Below are 20225 nucleotides of genomic sequence, written 5' to 3' on the forward strand. Positions count from 1 at the left end.
AAGCGCGTATAAAGTAGTACAAAAATCAAGTGCAAGAGTCAAAATTAAAAACAGTGTTCTACTTAAAAAAACCTGTTTTTATATACACACACAAACACCAAACAAATTAGATTTTTACTATGAAAATCTATTTTACAAACAAATACAAATTTGGATTTAATGGGATTGGTGTTTCTGCATTTTTCTATCACCGATTTGCTTAATATTAGGAATAATGCTAGAAAGTTGAATCCTCATGTCAGCATCAAGTCTATTTCTATATTTGGTTTTTGTTGCAGTATAATACGAAAATCCCATCTCTCACAAATAAGTTGTAGCAAAAGGAAGGAGCACTCGAACTGCACGTTTAGCCACATTAGGGTACTCTTCTATTAGGCTGCTCCAAAAATTATTCAGCGAAAGATCCTTAAACTTTTGTTTCAAATCAGATTCAGAAATTAAGTCAATTAGACTTTCATAATCGTGCGCAGTAATGCCATCTGGCTTGGCTGTAATTACAAACGGATTTTGAACCCAAGCATTATCATCAGTAGTTGTAAGAAAATGTTCTAATAAAGAGGCCTACAAGTCACGCAAGTGCTGTAAAATGGTGCTGGAAACTTCTTCATGGACTGTAGAATTTATTTCAGTCAGAAATTAATGTACTGTAGGGAAGCAGTCGAAGTTATTCTGTTCTACAGAAGATGCGCAGACTTCCAATTTCGTTTTTAACAATGAAATTTTATCCATTGTAGTAAAAATGTGGTCATATTCTTTCCTGGCAGTGACAGATTAATTTCATTTAATTTTGCAAAAATATCTGCAAAATACGCAAGTCTCATTAGCCACGAGGAATTTGTCAGACAATCATTAAATTTTTCTCCTGAATTATCTGAAGTGAAGAATACCAGTAGTTCACTACGAAGCTTAAAAAGCGTCACAAGCACTTCTCCTCTGCATAGCCACCTCACTTCCATATGTAAAAGAAGCATTTTGTGCTGACTACCCATTTCCTCACACAAAATTTTAAATAACCTGAATTGAAGTGGTCGAGATTTGACAAAATTGATACTTTGTACTGCTTCATCCAGCATAATTTTCAGATATGCTGGTATTTTTTTTAAACTGCAAGTGCTAGTCTGTGTAGAACACAATGGCTCTTAGTGCTTTCTGGTGCCACACTTATGATTCGCGTTACAGCTCCCTTCATCTAGATCATTGCCCGAGCACCATCCGTACATACATCAATACATTTTCCCCAACTAATTTCATGCTTTGATAAAATTGCAGTTGAGTATTTTTTTCTACAGTCGTGTTGCTTTGCAGAGATTCACATAAGAGCAGGTCCTCTTCAATAATATTATTAAATCTATATCGGACAAATACTAGTAGCACAGCAAGTCCTGAAACGTCAGTGGAATCATCTAGCTGCAATGAATACTCATGGCAAATTTTCAGTCGGCAAATTAGCTCTTTTTCTATGTCATTAGCAAGATCTTTAATACAGCATGCAACAGTATTATTTGACAACTGTACAGCATCAATTTTTTTAACAGACTGCTTGCTCAATATGCACGTTACAATATCTTACGCGCAAGGCTTGATAAGCGTTTCTCCAATAGTGTGACCTTCTTCGGCAAGCGCTATATGGTAACTTACTTGATAAGATGCCTCTGTTGCTAAAACAGACAAGGAAAGTGCAATTTTAATCATTGAAAGTTTACAATTTCCAAGTGAGTCGCGCTGATAGTTGTGCTTTTTCCTGAGCTCTATGACATACCGTTGGAATGCAAGCAGCTTTTCATTGAAGTCAACAGGTAGTCTTTGTGCAAGTGGTGTCCTGCGTCTTAGAGAGAGGCCATTTCTGAGCATAAATCTACGGCACCATCCAAGGCTTGCTTTAAATTCATGCCTGGGAATTTTTAATTCACTGGCAATTTCTAATGCCTTCAATTGTATGATTTTTCGGGTGACAGCATTCCATTTTTTCTTTGCTCTTGAATGAAGGGAAGCACTGCTGCATCAACTTCACAATACCTGCCTTTCTTAGGCCCTCTGAACAATTTCCTCGTAGAAGCAGAGTTTTCTAGTTTCTTCTGCATCAGTTTCCATCTACGTACATTTTTCTCATCTAAGTCGTATTTTCTGACAGCTTCCCTATTGCTAGTTTGTTCAGTGTATTTTAAGACTTATCTTAAAGTTTGAATTGTAACTTCGCCTTTTCCCTTGGCTGGTTGAATTTCGAATCTCCACATGATCAGCCATATTGGTATTTTAAGTTAGCCCCTGTACAAAAAAAAAAACCCAACAACCTCATCCTCAACTCTCAGCCCCCTCACCCTCTTAGCCCCCTCTCCTTTACACGGCCCTTCCTTACCCTCTTAGCCACCTCCTTATTCTCTCAGCCTACCTCTCCCTCACACAGTGCCCACTACTCACCCTATTAACAACCTCCCCTCAGCCCCCTTCTTCATCACACAACCCCCTCCTCACCACTTATCTCACGTTGTGTCACAGCCGATAACCCACTCTCAACTTAAGCCCCTCCCACTCCCTTTATTCACCCCCACAGTGAACTGCTCACAAGTATGGTAAATACCGGTACCGTAAATACAAGAATCATAAAAACCAAAGACTCATAGAATCATCTGATCTAATATCGACCGCTGGAAATACCGGTACCTATATACCATATACCGTATCCTCCCGAGATAATACCGGTAAAAGTAAACAAACGCCCTTGGCTGCCAAGTCAGCGTGCAGAGCTACGGATACCTCACAGGGACGTAATGCTCCAAAGTCAGCATGGGGAGCTACGGATGCCTCACAGGGACGTCATACCGGTAACTTGTGGGCTTCTCCAGCAGTGGTGTGTTGGCATGGTGGCTCCTGTCCGGCTGTGTCCCAGATATCCCGGTTGAACTCGCTGCTCCAGTTGGTGATTTTTGAGTGGGGGGTCGCGGTCATCATCCCTGCAGGGGCTTCGGTTGTCGGCAGTGGCCGGCGGGGTCTCAAGAAATCCTGGTGTGTGCCCGAACCCCTCCCTCTAACAGGAACAGCACTCCCACCCAACCCCGACAGGTACTTACCGTTGTTCACATATACTGGTATTTTTATTGTTTTTTTTTTGCAACATCCCGATTTTAAAGACTTACATTAGGGGAAAAAAGTGCGGCCTATACTTGGGACAATACGGTATATCAAGGTGGGTCAGGTAATATATTTTATTGGACCAGCTTCTGTTGGTGAGAGAGAGAGACACACACAAGCTTTTGCGCTTTCACAGAACTCTTCTTCAGGAAGAAGAAAGAACTTCATGAAAGCTCCAAAGCTTGTCTGTGTCTGTCTCTCTCTCTCCCCAACAATAGTTGCTCCAATAAAAGATATTACCTCACCCACCTTGTCGCTCTAATTTCCTGGGAACAACAGGGCTACACCAACACAGCATACAAAAATGCAAGATTCACATGAACAGCACAGAGTGACCACCATCACACCAAGGCACTATGTTTTCACGATTCATCTTAGCATAAAGTTATCATCACACCAAGGAAGTAGCACTATCAGCACAATGAGATAAATGTAGCCACATGTGCATGCCAAAAATTCACAGTACAAGCACACAGGGATCCACACAGCAGGATAGTAGTGTCAGTTTACCTCAGTCTCTGAGTCCATCCCCACTAAACTAAGTCCAAAGTTTCAGCTAAACACAAGGGCACCTGCAAATAGTTGTACTAACAGCAGGATCTACACTGGCACAATAGGAGGAGTTGCATGTCAGGGCACTAATTCCCAATCCCAGTGCAAGGCAATATGGGATCCAGGCACCAGGTCCTTAGAACCAGAATTTGTACTCACAGGAGAGTGGGATGAAATTAGAGAAGTTACAGAAGGCAACTCCCAAGAAACAAGGCATTGACCAAATGGCTGGGTGGATGTTAAACAACCATCACCAGCCATTGTGTGCAGCAAGTGAATGACAATTAGTAACGTAATGACCACCATCACCAGAGAATTACTCAACCCTGGGACTCAGCAATGCCTCCCCCTCCTCCCAACATGATCACAAGCCCTTCCCTTAGGAGACAATTCAGGTTTCCCCTGATAGGAGAGGGAAAAATCAGGCTACCTCTCCCTACCCCCCCAACATGGTGCCTGGACTTGTTTGCCAGAGCACATGGACTAAACTAAATACATACTACAACAGTAGATAGTTGGTTCCAGCCTTCCCTTGGGAGACAATTCCATCCACACCCCCAAGGCAGAGATTGTACTGCTGTGAAGATTTCCCCTAATAGTCTGTTTTCCTCTCCTACCCCCCCACCCCTATCCCTTCCCCAGTGCCTCTTCCCTTCCACCCCTCACCCCCTAAGAGGCAGTCACCCAGATGCCAGGGAGGGGGAACCAAGACACTACATGGCCACTGTCTCTGAGAGGCAGGCGTCTCTGCCTGGGCAGGGAGGGCAAGCAGGGACACCACACCCCACAGGAGACGCGCCCCCCCCAGTGCCTGTCCTGGTCCAGCTGCCCCGGTGCAGGGGATGTTTTTGGAGATGCCTCTGCTGAGCCCCCTGCCCCCCACCATGCAGACGGCTATACTACCAGCAGCCAGGTGCTGGCTCTCACAGCCACTAGGAGGGTTTCCAGTCCCCCACCAAGCCACCCTCACCACAAGAAAGACCTCCTTTGAAATACACTTACCAGCTGCTGCTACTGGTTGCCTTTAGTTGGGTGAGAGGTTAGGAGCTGCTGCTACAGAGCCAGAGAAAGCACACCTGCCACAGTGCCACAAGAAGCAGGTAGGAGAAGGAGGTGGGGTCTCTCAGCTGCTCAGCCCCTTGCTCCAGGAGCAGTTCCCCTCACTGATTGGCCGGTGGCCAAAAACCAGCTAAACAGTGAGCACTCACACTCCCCTAGCTAGCTACCCTACTGCCCCCGCCCCTGCCGAACAGCTCACGGCTTGTGGGCCCCCACTGGCCCCATAAACAGTTGACTGGTGGGTGCCCCTGCCCCCTGTAAGGGCATGCCCCGACCGACCTTCTTTCCCAAGGCCCCAGCCTCCTCCTCCTCCCCCCCAGGATCCCAGCTTGCTGGAGCTCAGTTCTTTCCCCCTCCCCTCACTGATTAGCTGTCTGTCTCCTTCCTGCTGGAAGACAGCTAATCGGTGGGGCAGGGTTTATGCAGCACACTAGGGGAAGCCGGCAAAGCCTACCTGCAGGACCCCAGCTTGCTGGAGCTCAGTTCTTCCCCTCCCCTCCCTGCCGTGGGATCAGCTGTCTCCCTCCTGCTGGGAGAGACAGCTGATCAGCGGGGGCGGGGTATGCAGCAAGCTGGGGGAAGCCAGGCAGGCCAAGCTTCAGAGCTGAGCGTGGGCCCTGCCCCAGGTGCCATGGTAACCCTGCCTAAGGCGCAGCTTTTTCGAAAATGTGCTGAGGGGAAGCAGCTGCTTCCCCTGCACCCCACTAGCTACGCTACTGGGTGAGCAGCTGGGAAGAGCGAGGGGGACGCTGGGAAGTGGGTCCAGCACATGGAGACATCTCAGCCAAGAGGCTCTGCAGGCCAGACTTATAGGGGGATTGTAACCCTGACAGGGTGGTGGTGACACTGGGAAGAAGAGTCCTGCTACCTAGAGCCTGAGAGTGTGTGGCCACCGCCAGAGCAAGTGTCCGACCCACAGCATCCCTGCAGCACAGTCAGAGCCTGAGAAGGAGGCCTGGGACCTACAAGAAACAGACTGTGAACTGCCCTGACGTTCCAGAGACACTGTTTGTAATGTTCCCTGCCACAGAGCGGGGTGATGTTTCCTTTAACCTTTCCCATTTTCCTTATTCCTTTTTAAAGTAATTGTTAATTAAAGTATTGCTTTAAATTGTATGTAATGATCAGTGGGTCAGGAAAGCATCCAGTGCAGAGAGAGTACCCCAGAGTGGGGACACCCTAGCCCCTGACCTAGGTGACCACGGGAAGGTTGGGGGTTGAGCCCCCCAGGAATCCTGGGCCCAGCCTTGTTGGGGTTACGAGGACTCTGCCAGACAGGAGAGTGCCAGGGGAGTCCTTGAGGGCAGGGAGGTCTTTGGGTAAAGGAAGTGGGAGCGAGGACTCAGATCCTTCCGTTAGCCCATTTCACTGAGGTAGTGTATAAGCCAGGAAAGTTCCCCACAATAGTGGGACTATTATCCAGCTTACATAACAAACACGTGGATGCTGTAGAACTGATGAATAAAATTGTTTTTAATTGTTCACTTTATCAATGTAACTTCTGTTCACTGTTTGCCATATTGTAATTCAAACCCCATTTTAAAACACTCACTCCATTTTGTAAAAGCTTCCTCCAACCTTCATTTTTGCAAATCCTACTTGTAAAGTTGCGTGGCCAGGGCTCAACCCTTCCCGGGGAGGAGGGGAGCCACACCGGCCTGCTGCTCTTAGGCGGGTCCTGCCTTGTGTCTTCAAGGCTGTGCAACAAGGCACAAAGTTAGTTAGGGCTCAGTCCTTCTGCTACAAGGCTGAGCCACAACACAAATAGTTCAGGGAGCCCAGGCCCTTTTGTGCAGGGGCTGAGCAACAACACAAACAGTTCGGGGAGTCCAGGCCCTTTGGTGCAGAGCTGGGCAACAATACAGTCAGTCTAGAGGCCCAGTCCCTGGATCAGGGCAGGGCAACAACAGTCAGGGCTCAGGCCCTCTGGTGCAGGGGCTGAGCAACAACACAAACAGTTCAGCATACAGGCCCAGGCCCAGGATCGGGGCGGGGTAACACATCGTTAGGGCTCAGGCCCTTGGGCAGTGCTGAGCAGACAAATGGTTTAGGATACAGGCCCAGACCCTTATGCCTGAGCGTTGGGTGAGGGGGAAGACTGCCACCTGTGAGTAGGGTGGCAGGGGGGACGCAGGCCCATCCACTCCACTGCGTCCCGGCCCGGGGCCCCAGCAGCAGCTACCACCGCTGACGGTCAGTGGGGATCCTGACCGCAACACACTGACATAGGCACTGGTTGATCTGCAGCCTGACTGGGGTCGGCTGCCCCCGGGCCACTTCCCATTTCCCCCTCTGGGCCTACCTGGTCCGTGGCGTCCGCTCCCGGGAAGTCCCACAGCATGGGTTCCTCGCAGCCCGGGCTGGGGGGTAGATCCGGCAGTTCTTCTGGGAAGTCCGGCCAGGCTTCCTCCGGGGGCTCCTCGGGGTAACAGCAAGGGAGAGGGGGAGTCTCCAGTGGCTCCTCCTTGTAGCTGGCACGGGGAAGCTCTGGCGGGTCCTCCCAGTAGCGGGCACGGGGAAGCTCTGGCGGCTCGTCCTTGTAGCTGGCACGGGGAAGCTCCGGCGGCTCGTCCTCATAGCTGGCATGGGGAAGCTCCGGTGGCTCCTCCCAGAAGCAGGCAAGGGGAAGCTCCGGCCAGTCAGGGCAACTGCCCTGGGCTCCAGCGGCTTCCCAGTCCCGAGCCCTCTCTGGCAGGTCTGCTCCCAACAATGGCTGGGCTTGCACTGCGCTCTGACTGCCGGCTTTTATACTTCTGGGTCACCGCCTGACCCTCTGAGGGGCGGGCTCGCTGCTCTGTAGCCCCGCCCCTTCCGGTGCCCAGCAGTGCTCAACCCTTCCCGGGGAGGAGGGGAGCCACACCGGCCTGCTACATTGCTGAACTCTTATTAGTTTAGTTTAGATGTGTGACTGAGGTATGTATGAGTGATGGAATCAACCTCCAGCCCCAGCCTGTCCTGATGAAATAAAGTTCAAACACCACCGGCTGAAGATGCAGACAAGAGCCCTAACAAAGTAAGAAGAGTCCACCCTAAAAAGAAAAGGTACAATAGAAGGAAAATCAAAGCCAGGTCCGAGTCTGAAAGTCACGCCTGGAATTGACGGGTGATCAATCACCAAACCCAGAGGCAGTGTGACAGAGCAAGACCTATAGACTCTGGATTCAAACAAAAGCCTACAAAAAGGATGGGTGAGATGAAAGACTTTGGAGGGTAACATTCTGGTGCCAACATGGAAGGGCATCGGTGCATGCCCAACAGAGACCCAGCTCGTCCTTGTGCCCGGCTTTCCTGGCCAGTTAGCCGCCACAAGCTACGAACCCAAGCTGCAAAATCAAGCCACGAACTCAAGCTACATTCAGAACTGGTAACTATGCAGCAGCTGCAAAACATCTGATGGATGGGTGTGTGTATGTGTGTGACTCTGTGTGTATAGGTATTAGGTATAATGTGTGTGTATAAGAATTAAGATATTAATTATTGGTCATAAATCAAATTATCATAATAAATGTGGTATCTTTGTCTTGCCCCCCTGAAAAGATCCTGTGTAATTTTGTCTGTACAACAACGTGGGAGATTAGGTGTGTGCGAGGCTCTTCCTCCTCCCCTCCCTAAAGCTGCAGTAGGAAAAAGGTCTTCCCCTCCCTGGAGAATGCTGACTGAGCTTTTATATGCACCATGCAGGTTCCCGGGCGGCTGAGGAGGTGGTATCTGCTACTCAGCTTCCCGATTTCATCAATCCAAGGGATTGGGAAGCTCAGTAGCAGATACTGCCTCCTCAATCACCTGTGAACCCGCATGGTGCATAATGAGCAAAAGAAAACCTTCTGGTGGAAGCTGGGAAGCCCCCTCCCAGACTGGGCAAACCACAAAACCCAAAATAAAACCGGTTGCAAACACACAGGCCTCAAACCCCACAACAAGCAACTCTACAAAATGTGAAAGCGACTTGAAAAAAAAAAAAAAAGCCCAGTGATTTGGTCTTTGACCAGCTAACTGCTCAGTTAACTGATCTCTCTGTCATCCCATACTGCATGGCTCAGTAGCCACCAATCTTGTACATGCTCACTGTTGTTGTTTTCATTTACCTCAGAGTTGTGATTCTGCACTGATCCACACGCACACACATATCTGGCTCATTTCCAGGGCATCATTTTAGAAATCCTGGGTTTTCACTGAGCACGCTCAGGGTCTGCAGCGTTCATCTCAAGGTGGAATGACTTTTTCTTATTTGGAATAAAGATTAGAAAACCCAAGTGGAGACTTGAGAATTTCTCTAGTAATACTGGTGTGACCCTATAACGTTGTAGATCTTGGGTCTCCGACATGTGCAGGAAGGTATGACATGGCTAAAAGACCCCGTTAACATAAAATATGGTCATATACACAGGGGCTGACATTTGTTTTTTTCCAGTGAGTGCTCCTCTCTGTTCCCTTCATCCCCATGTGAGTGGTGGGCTGGGCTTCAGGAGGAAGAAGCTGAGTGGAGGCAGGATGTTGGGGGAGGTGCCACAGTCCGGGCACCAGGGCCCGCAAAAGATTAATTGGGCCCTGTGGATGCCGAGCACCCCCTATTGTTTGTTTTCAGTGGGTGCTTGAGTCCTGGAGTTGGCACCTATGTCATACATATCCTGGGTCTCAACCTGAGCCCTCCTGGCCCTTCTCTTCTCTTTTGATTGCTTGTTTACAAACATATGAAAGAAACGTAGCTTGATGTTTTGCTTCAAATGGTGTGTTTTTGCATCCCTAACTAGACTAAGTAACCCCAGAAGGCTCTCCTACAGCCCTACCCCAGAAGTAAGGGCTGTCACTGTTTTGGTAATTCCTATTTTCCAACTCCAGTAGCTATTCAGACTGGGGCATGGACTGGCTTTTGTTCTGTGTATGTACACAATGCTTAGCATAATGGGGTCCTGGCTATGACTGGGATTCCTAGGCACTTCCACAATACAAATAAATAATAATAATAATAGTAGCTAGATCTGACAGGCTCCATGAAACATTTTGCTGGGCCCAGAGCAAACTCATAACATGGGCCACTATCTCATTGCACACAGGTGCACTAATTAAAGAAAAATATATATTTTATTTGTAAAATGGTATGGACAGGCCTTATTACTTTACAACTTTACTTTTCTGGCCTTTTACGTCGTGAAATCATGAGTGACCCCACTAAAGAAAATTTGTATTGAGAGTTCACACACAATAGACAAAATAGCAAGAGGACTTAAGTTTTCCGGTGCCATAGTAGATCATCTGCAGTTTTCAATGACTGCCAGCTTGCTGAAACATCTTTCAGCTTCTGTAAGTCACTGTCAATGTGCAAAAAATTCACAGAACTATGCACACTTCACTAAAAATTAGTTGTAGCTTTTTGTTTAAAATCTCATTCATGTCGATAGCTTGACATAGTAAAAGTAGACAAAATTCACTGAACAGTCATGGTAAAAATGTACAAAATCAGGGTATGGTGACGGCAACAAAAATGTGCAACAATTTAATAATAAAGTATTACAGTTAATGTTTACATGAAAAAAATTAATGCAATGGTTATTTCCTTGTCAAAATAAACTATTTAGAAAATACATATATGCATATTGTGCAATTATTTTTCAGATAGAAAATAACCAATTTAACAAAAATAACATTTTTAGTAAAGTCCCTTTAGCAAACGGTTGCAATTTTGGTATAACAAATTTTACATGGATAATTATTTTTTATGTGGTTTCTGTTGTCTCCAAGCATATTTTTATAAGATGAGATGGAGCATTCTGCATCCATGCTATTGACTGGTACTGCAGAGCATTGCAGGGCAACTACTGACAGAGCTGGGAATCTAGCCATCATGCTTCTCCAGAACTGGAAAATGTCCTCGTTCCTCTATTCTTGAACTGCCCCATAGTAAACCTAATATTCTCTCTGTGCTGACAAGACAACTGGTGCCTCCTCGTACTGGGAAGGGGGCACCATCTAAAGAGTAGGACACGTGACCTCCCCACGTTACTGCTCCCTAGCTGATTTATAAGAAGCTGGGACAGTATTTTTCATTATTTAAGAGCACCGTGTACTACACAAATATAAGTTACTCTTTTCAGCTGCACCACCCAGTGAGATTCATTGTGCTCTAATAATGTAAAAAGGGAAAACAAATAAAAAAAATAAGAACCTCTCTCCCCAGTCCTTCCCTTACACAACCTGAAAAATGTCACCTATCTATCTAAAATAAACCCATTTGAATTATTCAGAAATGTATTGTTAAAGAGTTCCCCAAAGATTCTAACATCCCCCTGATGTCTCCTGGCCTCTGTTGCCTCTCACCCCCACTTCCTCCCCAGGCTCTCCCCCCCCCAAAATACCCCCATGGTTCCTGGCCCCTGCTGCAGATGCCCACCTTTTCTGGCTCCCACTGCTTCCCTCAGACCAGATGACTGCTGGCCACTGCTGCTGCCCCGACCTCTTCCCCCCCCCCCCAAAAAAAATCCTCCCCATCCCCCATGGGTCTTGTCCTTCCCCAGATCCCCTTCCTTCCCTCCCATTGCTCTGAATCCCCAAGCTCCCTTTGCTCACCCCAGGCAGTGGCACTGAGGGAGGCTAGTCCAGGCATGTACCTAAGCAGCAGGTAACAGTAGCTGTGGGACAGGAAGGGACACACACAAAAGCCTCCCCATGCCCCCTCTGGCAGAAAGCTGGACTGAAAGCCCAGTCTTCCTTCCCTGCTCTGGGTGCCATCTAGTATGGGTAAGCGGGATCGTTAATTGCTGGTGGCTTTTCCATGCACATGTGTCTGCTGCTGCTCTGACTTAAAGTGGCAGAAATGTGCTCCCTCCTCCCCTTAGCATCTGGGGAGAGGCATGTAGCCCTTTATGCACCTCCCACAAGTCACCTTGAAATGTAGTCTTCAAACAGTGGTATATTTTCAAATACAGTGGTCTCACAAATGTCAAGGTATTTTGCTTGATTTTGGCTCAAATACATGGCATGATGCACTGAAGAAAGTGTCAGCAGATTGGCAAAAGTGGGAGATTGAGTCACTGTCCATGTATGACTTTTTTTTTTAAGCTTTCTAAGAATGCTGTTTTTGCTGTTTGGTGTTGGCAAGTTTCATCGCAGTTTTCTTCCTACAATGCAAGATTATACGTGCCATTTTAGATTTGAGCAAAAATGTGAGCTCTTCATAAGCCATACGCATGTTCATGATTTTAATCAGTCACATCCCTACCCTTCCAAGTCTTCATTTGGGAACTATGAAACCATTTGACGATTTTCCTTCTTTTCCCGTTGGGGATCTCTATTTGGTATACCGTGGGGACTGCTTTCTGCACAGCCTTAGCAGGTCCCATCCATCGTGGACTCAACATGTGTTCCTTTTCTATGAACGATTTATACATAACTAAATCCCCCTGTTCCCATTCAACGAAGGTCAGGTTCTGATTCAGTCTCTGAACCATGGTTTTGCTGTTATGTTTCAAATGGACTGCTACTGATTTTTGCAGTTCTTAGATACATGTTAGCAAGTTCTTGATCAATGTCTCAGTCACTCGACGTGGTTGGAACTCGTCGGGTGAGTTCTCCTAGGCTGTCCGAACAGTACTTCATGGGGACTGAATCCATGTGAGCCTACGGTGGATCTTATTGCCGATAATATGATGGGTAGCTTTATATCCCAGTCCCTACCAGATGCTTCCACTGCCTTCCTCAGTGCGTTCTTTAAAGTGCAGTTCGTTCTCTCCACCAATCCTGAGGACTGTGAGCGTCCCGTGATGTGGAACTTCTGATGGATTCCTAATGCCAGGCATATCTGTTTAGTAACCTCCCCTGTGAAATGGCTTCCTCTATCGGAGTCCATTATCTCCAGAATACCGAATCTACTAAACGCATTATCCATCAGCAATTTAGCCGTATGTAAGGCAGTGCATTGGTTTGTGGGGTATGCCTGTACTACTTACTGAAGGCATCTATTACCACTCGACAGTGTACATTGCCTGTCTTGGATTTTGGTAAGGGTCCTATGTAGTTGATTTGAACCCTTTACGTGGACCTTTCACCTTCTGATGCTTCAGTGGCCCTTTCCGAATATGGTGGTCCGGATTGTTTGCAGCACATGGAAGACAGTTATCAATGAAGTGTTCTGTATCTCTAACTACCCTGGGCCACCATCCCACAGTAAGCAATCTATCTAACATTTTTCCTGCAGTTAAGTGTCCTTGATGGTGGGCTAGTTGAATGAGCTCTAGTCTAATAGCTGATGGAATCACCAGCACTGGAAGGGATGTGGTCTGGCCGCCACCTTCTTTTTGTGCCATTATTAGTCCATTTGAATCTTTAAATACTGTCCATGATTTGTTCTTGCCCGTCTTCAACAACTGATTTAATTCTGGGTCCCGCTGTTGCAATTTGATTTATGTCCACCCAGGTCTTGAGAGGGTTGTCGGTTCCAATGATTCCACTTATCTTTTTGGTTTGTCTCTTCCACAGGGGTGTGGTTTTGGCAGCATGTTTTGCCATTTTATCCATTTGATTGCTCAGGACCGTTATCTCAGCCTGGTTACACCAATGGGCCAGTGGCGTAGCCAGGTTCTAACATCAGGAGGAGCGAACACACAAAAAAGGCACCACCTGACATATCAAATTACTAATTACATACTTTTAAATTCGTTATACATATTTATTTGTACTTAAAATAAAAACACAAGAATGATCCAGCCACAGAAGGGTTTGCACAGCCGGCATTTCGCAGGAGAACTTTAGATTATACTTTAGATTCTAGAAAGTAAATGACAGAATACAGTAGTTTATAATTGTCACGGGTTTAAAAAAAAATACTGGCCATTTTTTCCAGTTACTAATTTCATTTTAAAATTAATCAATGAAATGCACTTTATTTATAATAGATCATAATACTAAAGTCACCAAAACGGCATGACAAATACATGTTTTATGAGAATTGGTGAGCAAAGATCTCATAGCTCTTTGGGGTTGGACAAAGCAGTAATTTCCCTTAAAGTAGCTTTATTCATGGGGTTTTTTTTAAACAAAAGATATCTCTACGACACAGGTTGGCAGTCTAACATTTTTGAAACAGTGAGTACTGAAAGTTAGGGTTTTTAACCAATTTAAGCTGTGTACACCTCCCCCAACAAAAAAACAACAAAAAACAAACTTCTTCCTGCTTTCCTATCACCAGTTCTGTTACTACAGGAATGAAATCTAGACATCCTGTAAAATAGCTAGTTCCATATTGTTCTTCAAACTTCAGATCAGTGAAATGCAGCTTTGCATTTGAGATACTATATGACTGTAGTACATTTTGCACTGCCTGCATCTACACTGACATCAGGAGAGAAGAGGACAAGACTGTCCCTAGCATATATGATTTTTTTCAAAAAAGGTGAGATACACCCACCCACTATCAATGCAACAGGAAGAGAGAACAGTAGCTGGGGCCAAGAGAAGATGCAATGAAACCCTCCTGTACCCACAACTGATATCTGAAAAGCATCAGTCACTCTATAGATCAAAGAAAGAAAGAGCAGCCAGTATTCAGATAGATAGGATCCTTATGACCTATATAGGAGAAGTGCACTTTCTAAGTAAACTGTAACACTTTCCCAACAGAGTTTTCTTATGGACTTATTTATTAAGCAAAAATTAAGATTAGGAGTCTGATTTAAATCATGTAAATTTTCAGTTTTCATTAACTGTGGAACTATTGCAGCTACTTTTATTTTACTCATGCCTTCATTAAAAGCTACGGCGTTATAACAGATAATTACAAAGACTAAAAGCACATGCTTTAATATAATTAGGACCGGGCCACCCAAGATGAAAACTACACCATGGAAGAGTCCTCCAACCAGATATTTGAGGCCAATCCCTTTATCGATGGAATCCTCAACCAAAATGTGAGGAAGGAGAAGAGTACACCCTCTAACTTTTGACAATAATTCAAGGTCACCCAGCCACCAAGACGACCAGCACCATTCATATTCTGGTTTTGGATAAAACACCTGATCTTGCCTACATCATAGAAACTTTCCTCTCTCCAAGCCTACACCCCACTACACCCTTTAGCAATAAAGTAACCATTAAACAAAGTTCTGAATCAGTAGTCTTCCCAATTTAGTTTTAACAAAAGCTGCAATGTAAGTAGCTAAGGGAGATAACAGTGCAACTACTAGGCATCGGTGGGGGAAAAGTGTGCTAGTAATGTCCTGGATATATTGGTCTGTTAAGTGTTATTGCTTTTAATATGCTAATGCAAACACTGTAATAGAGTATTAAAGTCCCAATGTACTGTAGCTTGTTTTAACTTACCGTAATACTAGAAGTGGTACATGTGAAGCTCTCTTAAAAGCTGACACTACAGCAGTGATATTCGCAAGCCAGCATGCGTAGGGCTGGGGGTTGGGAAGGGGAGTGCATCTAGGTATAAGTTACATCTCACTTTTCCATGGTTCATTGCAATTTGGAAGTGTGATTATTATACCTTGTCTTACAAACTCCAAACACCATTACATATGCACAAGGTCAATAATTCTCCCCCGCCCCCATACATAGAGTTGTGCTTCTGCATATAGTATTTATTTGAGATGATTATTGAGCTCCAAGCTCTTCAGGAAGCAGTGAAGAGTCAGCAGCCAAGCCACATGTTGAATACTATTGCAAACAGTATGGGTGACGCATGAGGCATTCTGAATCAAGAGGAGATTACTGGAAAACTTTAAATAAGACACAGAAAGAATAAAGTTTTCCTAGGTTTTATATGTTGGATTTATTATATTATGTATAGTAAGTGTTTAATATAAAAATCAGGTAGTAGGGTTTACAGTGTTATAACAAGAGATTATGCTATTCCATTATCCAGTCAACTTGTACATTACTATTTTGAATTAGTGATAATTCACAGAGAGAGAAAGAAGAAAGCTAATTTGGAGAACAATTATTAACCAGATTCCTGGTTATTCACCAGCCACTTTGCTCCAGTCCATAGCACAAAGCACCATAAACCCAGTAGAATCTGGCCAAGAGACTATTCACCTCAAATTAGCATCTGCTACACTCCCCCACCATTCCCAGTTACCACTATTCAGGATATAGCTAAGTGAAAAGCTGGCATGGCTGAAGCATTTAGCAGGAAATTGAAAATTAGTATAGAGTACAGTAGCCCTGAGAACAGTGCTTAATTCTGAATGCTGGGTCTGCAGCTAGTCAGCAGTGAGACTGAGGAGACATAACTGGCACCTTAAAGCACATTTACCCCTCCTTCCTTCACAAGCTGCACTAAGTACAGTTTCACAGCCCCGGCGCGGGGGGGATAACCCAAAGTCACTCCTTTGCCTCCTGATTCTGCCGCTCCCTCAGCCCCCTCCACTGAAGAGAGACCACGAGAAAAAAAATCCCCCCTCCCCCCTTCTCCTTCCTTCTCCACCACTTCCACCGGCACCAGCTGGGCTTCAGAGCCACCTTCCCCGCTGCGCGGTCACCTTTCTCTGCATGGGGCTGCCAGGGGCCAACAGGGTTGCTGCTCCTCAGCCCGCCCTGCCGCGCTGGGGGAGGGGGCTGTGCTGCTGCCCCTTCCCCTGCCAGCAGAGCCCACCCCGGCTTAGGGAGCCGGGCAGCTGTGGGCGGGCGGGAGCCTCCTCCTCCTCATCCCCGGGGAGCCCAGCAACCAGCCAATCATAGGCGTGCGCAGCACATTTCATTAGGATGTGCACCCAGGGAGCCCCACCCAAGCCCCATCCTGATCCACTCCCTCCCACTTCCCTCCCCAACTGCCCCCCCCTCAGAACCCTCTACCCCCCACTCCTTGTCCCCTGACTGCCCCTTCCTGAGACCCCCCCCACTGTAACTGTCCCACTATCTGTCCCCTGACTGCCCCGACCCTTAGCCACACCCTTGCCCCCAGACAGACTGCCAGCACTACCACGCCTATCCAACCACTCCCTGCCCCTTGACAGGATCCCCAGAACTCCTGACCCATCCACCCCCTCGCTCCCTGTCCCCTGACCACCCCCTCCACAGACCCCCCCTGCTCCCAAATCACCCCCCAGGATCCCACCAACTATCCAATCCCCCTCTCCCTTGACTGCCCCGACCCCTAACCACACCCCCACACCCTGACAGGCCCCCTGGGACTTCCACACCCTATCCAATGCCCCCATTCCCCGTCCCCTGACTGCCCCCGAGACCCTCTGGCCCATATCCAACCCCCCTGGCCTTCCCCCCTTACCACGGTGCCACTCAGAACAGAGTCCCCACCAAATCCCACCCCCTGGACATCCCCTTGACCAATGACATGATGACACTTACAGGGCAGGCGCAGAGAGCGCCAACCAAGCTGGAGCGCAATGGTGGAAGAGCGCTATGACTGACGTAAGTCAAATATCATGTGTAGCGCTGGGGAGGCAGCGATTGGCTGGGCGGGCCCGGGCGAAGGGGCAAGGGGGGTCACAGTAGCAGTGTGGGGTTCACTGTGTGACACAATTACAACTTTGTGCAGGTGCTGGAGAAGTTTGTACAGGCAACAAATACACCCTGCGCGGGCAAGGGGGACCCCGTCATTCTGACTTATAGGTGCTGACTTTTGGTTTTGCTGGTGGATACCCTATCCAAGGCTCCGCCCCCTTATCCAAGGCTCCGCCTCCACTCCACCTCTTTTCTTAAAGGAGCCATGTCCTTTGGTTTGTCCCCCTGTCCAGCACTAAGGGGGTCTGCAGCTGGTTTTTCCTGGCTGAAGGGGGAGCATAGGTCCTGGGGTAAACCCCAGGGTGGGCTGAGACTGGCTGGCTCAGTCCTTGAGAAAGCCCCCGGCCCATACTCCCCTCAGCAGCCCCCTGGAGCCAGCCCAGAAGCTGCCCATCCCTCTGCAGCTAGCCCAGAAGCTGTCGTGCCCTGGCTGCTGGTCCCCCCAAGCCCAGCTCCCTCTACCCTGAAAATCAGAAAGACTCACCTCTGCCTGCAGTCTGGGAGCTTCAGCAACGGCAGGGGAAACAGCTGATTGGCGGGAAGTCCCTGCCAAACAGCTGATTAACTGCAGCCAGCCAAAGAGCTGATGAGGGCTGCTGCAGCAGCATGCTAAATACAGTCAAACCTTGCAATAACGTGCCCCGCTATAACGCGAAATCGCATATAACGCGATCATAGGTTGGCTCCCCTTTAAGGCATAATACGGTACTGTACCAGTGGTCCCCAACACCATGTAGGGGAGAGAAGCTGCAACCCTGTGCCTGCCGGGGACAGAGAACTCCGAGGCTGCGGGCGCCGGTGCTCTCTGTCCCCAGGAGGTGCGGGGCCGCAGCTTCTCTCTGGCTTCAAGAGGAGCCGCGGCCCCCCGCCTGCCGGGGACAGAGAACTCTGGGGCTGCTGGCACTGGTGCTGTCTGTCCCCAGCAGGTGCGGGGCCGTGGCTTCTTTCCAGCTTCAAGAGGAGCCGCGGCTCCCCGCCTGCCGGGGACAGAGAACTCCGGGGCTGCGGGCACCGGTACTCTCTGTCCCTGACAGGTATGGGGCCGCGGCTTCTTTCTGGCTTCAAGAGGAGATGCGGCTCCCCCCATGCTGGGGACAGAGAACTCCGGGGCTGCGGGCGCCGGTGCGCTCTGTCCCCGGCAGGCGTGGGGCCGTGGCTTCTCTCCGGCTTCTCCAGGGCTGCAGGTGCCGGTGCTCTCTGTCCCTGGCAGGCCGGAGAGAAGCCATAGCCCCTGACAGTGACAGAGAACTCCAACATAAGTCTTGAAAAATTGTTGGCTCTGCCACACTCTTCTCAAAACATGGATGTGCTACTGGTCACAAAAAGGTTGGGGACCACTGGTTTAAGTCTTGTAAAAAAAACGGTTATCCCAGCCTGTTTTAAACACAAAAGTAGTAATTTAATTAAATGTACAGGAAAGAAACCGTGAAATCAACTACAGTACTGTATGCAGTACAGTACTAATCATTGCGCAGAGTGCAAAGTCAATCCGGTTGCATGACTTCATAATTTTAAATGTCATCGCTTCTTAAAAAAGCTATCTAGTGTGGTCTGCTTATTTGCTGCGGACTGTTGGCTTCTAGCAAAGTCAAATATGCTTCTGAGTTGGAGGATTTTGATGCTCTCCACGTCTTGAGTTTCTAGCCACCTCAAACTGGCTTCTAGGTGCTTTACTGCCTCAGACGCTTTTAGTGGGAGAGTTGAGGTGCCATCATCGTCGTCATCATTATCACCACTGGTTTCGGGCCCTGGTGGTGCAGCTTCATTCTTCCCGCTGACATTTGCAACAATTTCATTATCTGAGATCTGTTCATATATGGGGCAGATGTCATCTGCTGAAAACCAGTTGAGGATTCATGATGACTGTGCTCATATTCTTGGAATGCTTCTTTGGCTAAACATATGTTGTCTTCAATGAATCTTGTAAATTCAGGCTCGTCATCATTGCCATCATCGTGTGTAGATGATGGAAAAGCTGGACCAAGACCCTTCATCCAGCACCGTTCAATGCAACGTGCAGAGATAGCATCCCAGGCTGAGGTGACAGACTTCTTTCAAGTTGAGGGATGCCAGTGATGTGTGGACAGAGGAGTCGTTACCCGCTACCATCCGCTTGATCATTTCCCGACTATAGTTTTGTTTAAATACCGATATGATGCCTTGGTCCAGTGGCTGGATTTCTGATGTAGTGTTCTTTGGGTGATAAGAGACTTTAATCTTGCTGTCACGACTGACAAGATTTTCTGCGGGGGGTGGGCAGGGCAATTATCCAGTAGAAGGAGAGCTTTTTCCTCCTGCTTCAGTTTTCGCAAATGAGCCCGAACAGCTGGCACGAAAATTTTATGGAACCAGCCTTCAAATATGGAGCTATTCATCCATGCATTCTTGCTGTTGGTGTATTCAAAGGGAAGGGCTTTCATATTAACATGATGAAAACATCTGGGAGACCTCGCTTTTCCAATCAGAGGTCTGAGTTTGTGGCTGCCAGACTTGTTGACGCAAAACAAGAGAGTGTTTACAACTTGTGGTCAGTACTGAGCGTTAGGAAAGGCGGGAAAGTATCCCAACTGTCTTACTAACCACATGACTAAGTACTCCATCTTGAAATACAAAAATGCCTTCTAAGTAAATTCAACATTATAATTTACAAACATAATTTTTAGGATTTGCCCCTAACACGTCTCAGAGAACTAGCCTTTTTGGTTTTGCTCCCATCCATCAGAGGCCTCTTTTTTGCAGCATGCAGCAGAGAGAAAGGTTGGTCCAGTGGATAGGGAGCTCTCCCTGAGAGACCTGGGTCCAGTACTTTACCATGGCTTAACCAGTTCACTTCAGTGTTCATGACGAGGTCTCCATATACCACAAGGGCAGGAGGAATAGCTCAGTGATTTGAGCATTGGCCTTTTAAACCCAGGGTTGTGAATTTAATCCTTGAGGGGGCCAGTTAGGGATCATGGGCAAAATCAGAACTTGGTCCTGCTAGTGAAGGCAGGGGGATAGACTCTATGACCTTAAGGGGTCCT

The 20225-nt window shown here is 47.5% G+C and overlaps 1 pseudogene; it reads right to left on the minus strand.

Moving 5' to 3' along the window:
- Nucleotides 1–156: 156 nt before the first annotated feature.
- LOC120397273 lies at nt 157–1851 on the minus strand (annotated as a pseudogene).
- Nucleotides 1852–20225: the final 18374 nt, after the last annotated feature.

The sequence above is a fragment of the Mauremys reevesii genome, linkage group 2 (assembly GCF_016161935.1).
Source record: "Mauremys reevesii isolate NIE-2019 linkage group 2, ASM1616193v1, whole genome shotgun sequence".
Lineage (NCBI taxonomy): Eukaryota > Metazoa > Chordata > Testudines > Geoemydidae > Mauremys > Mauremys reevesii.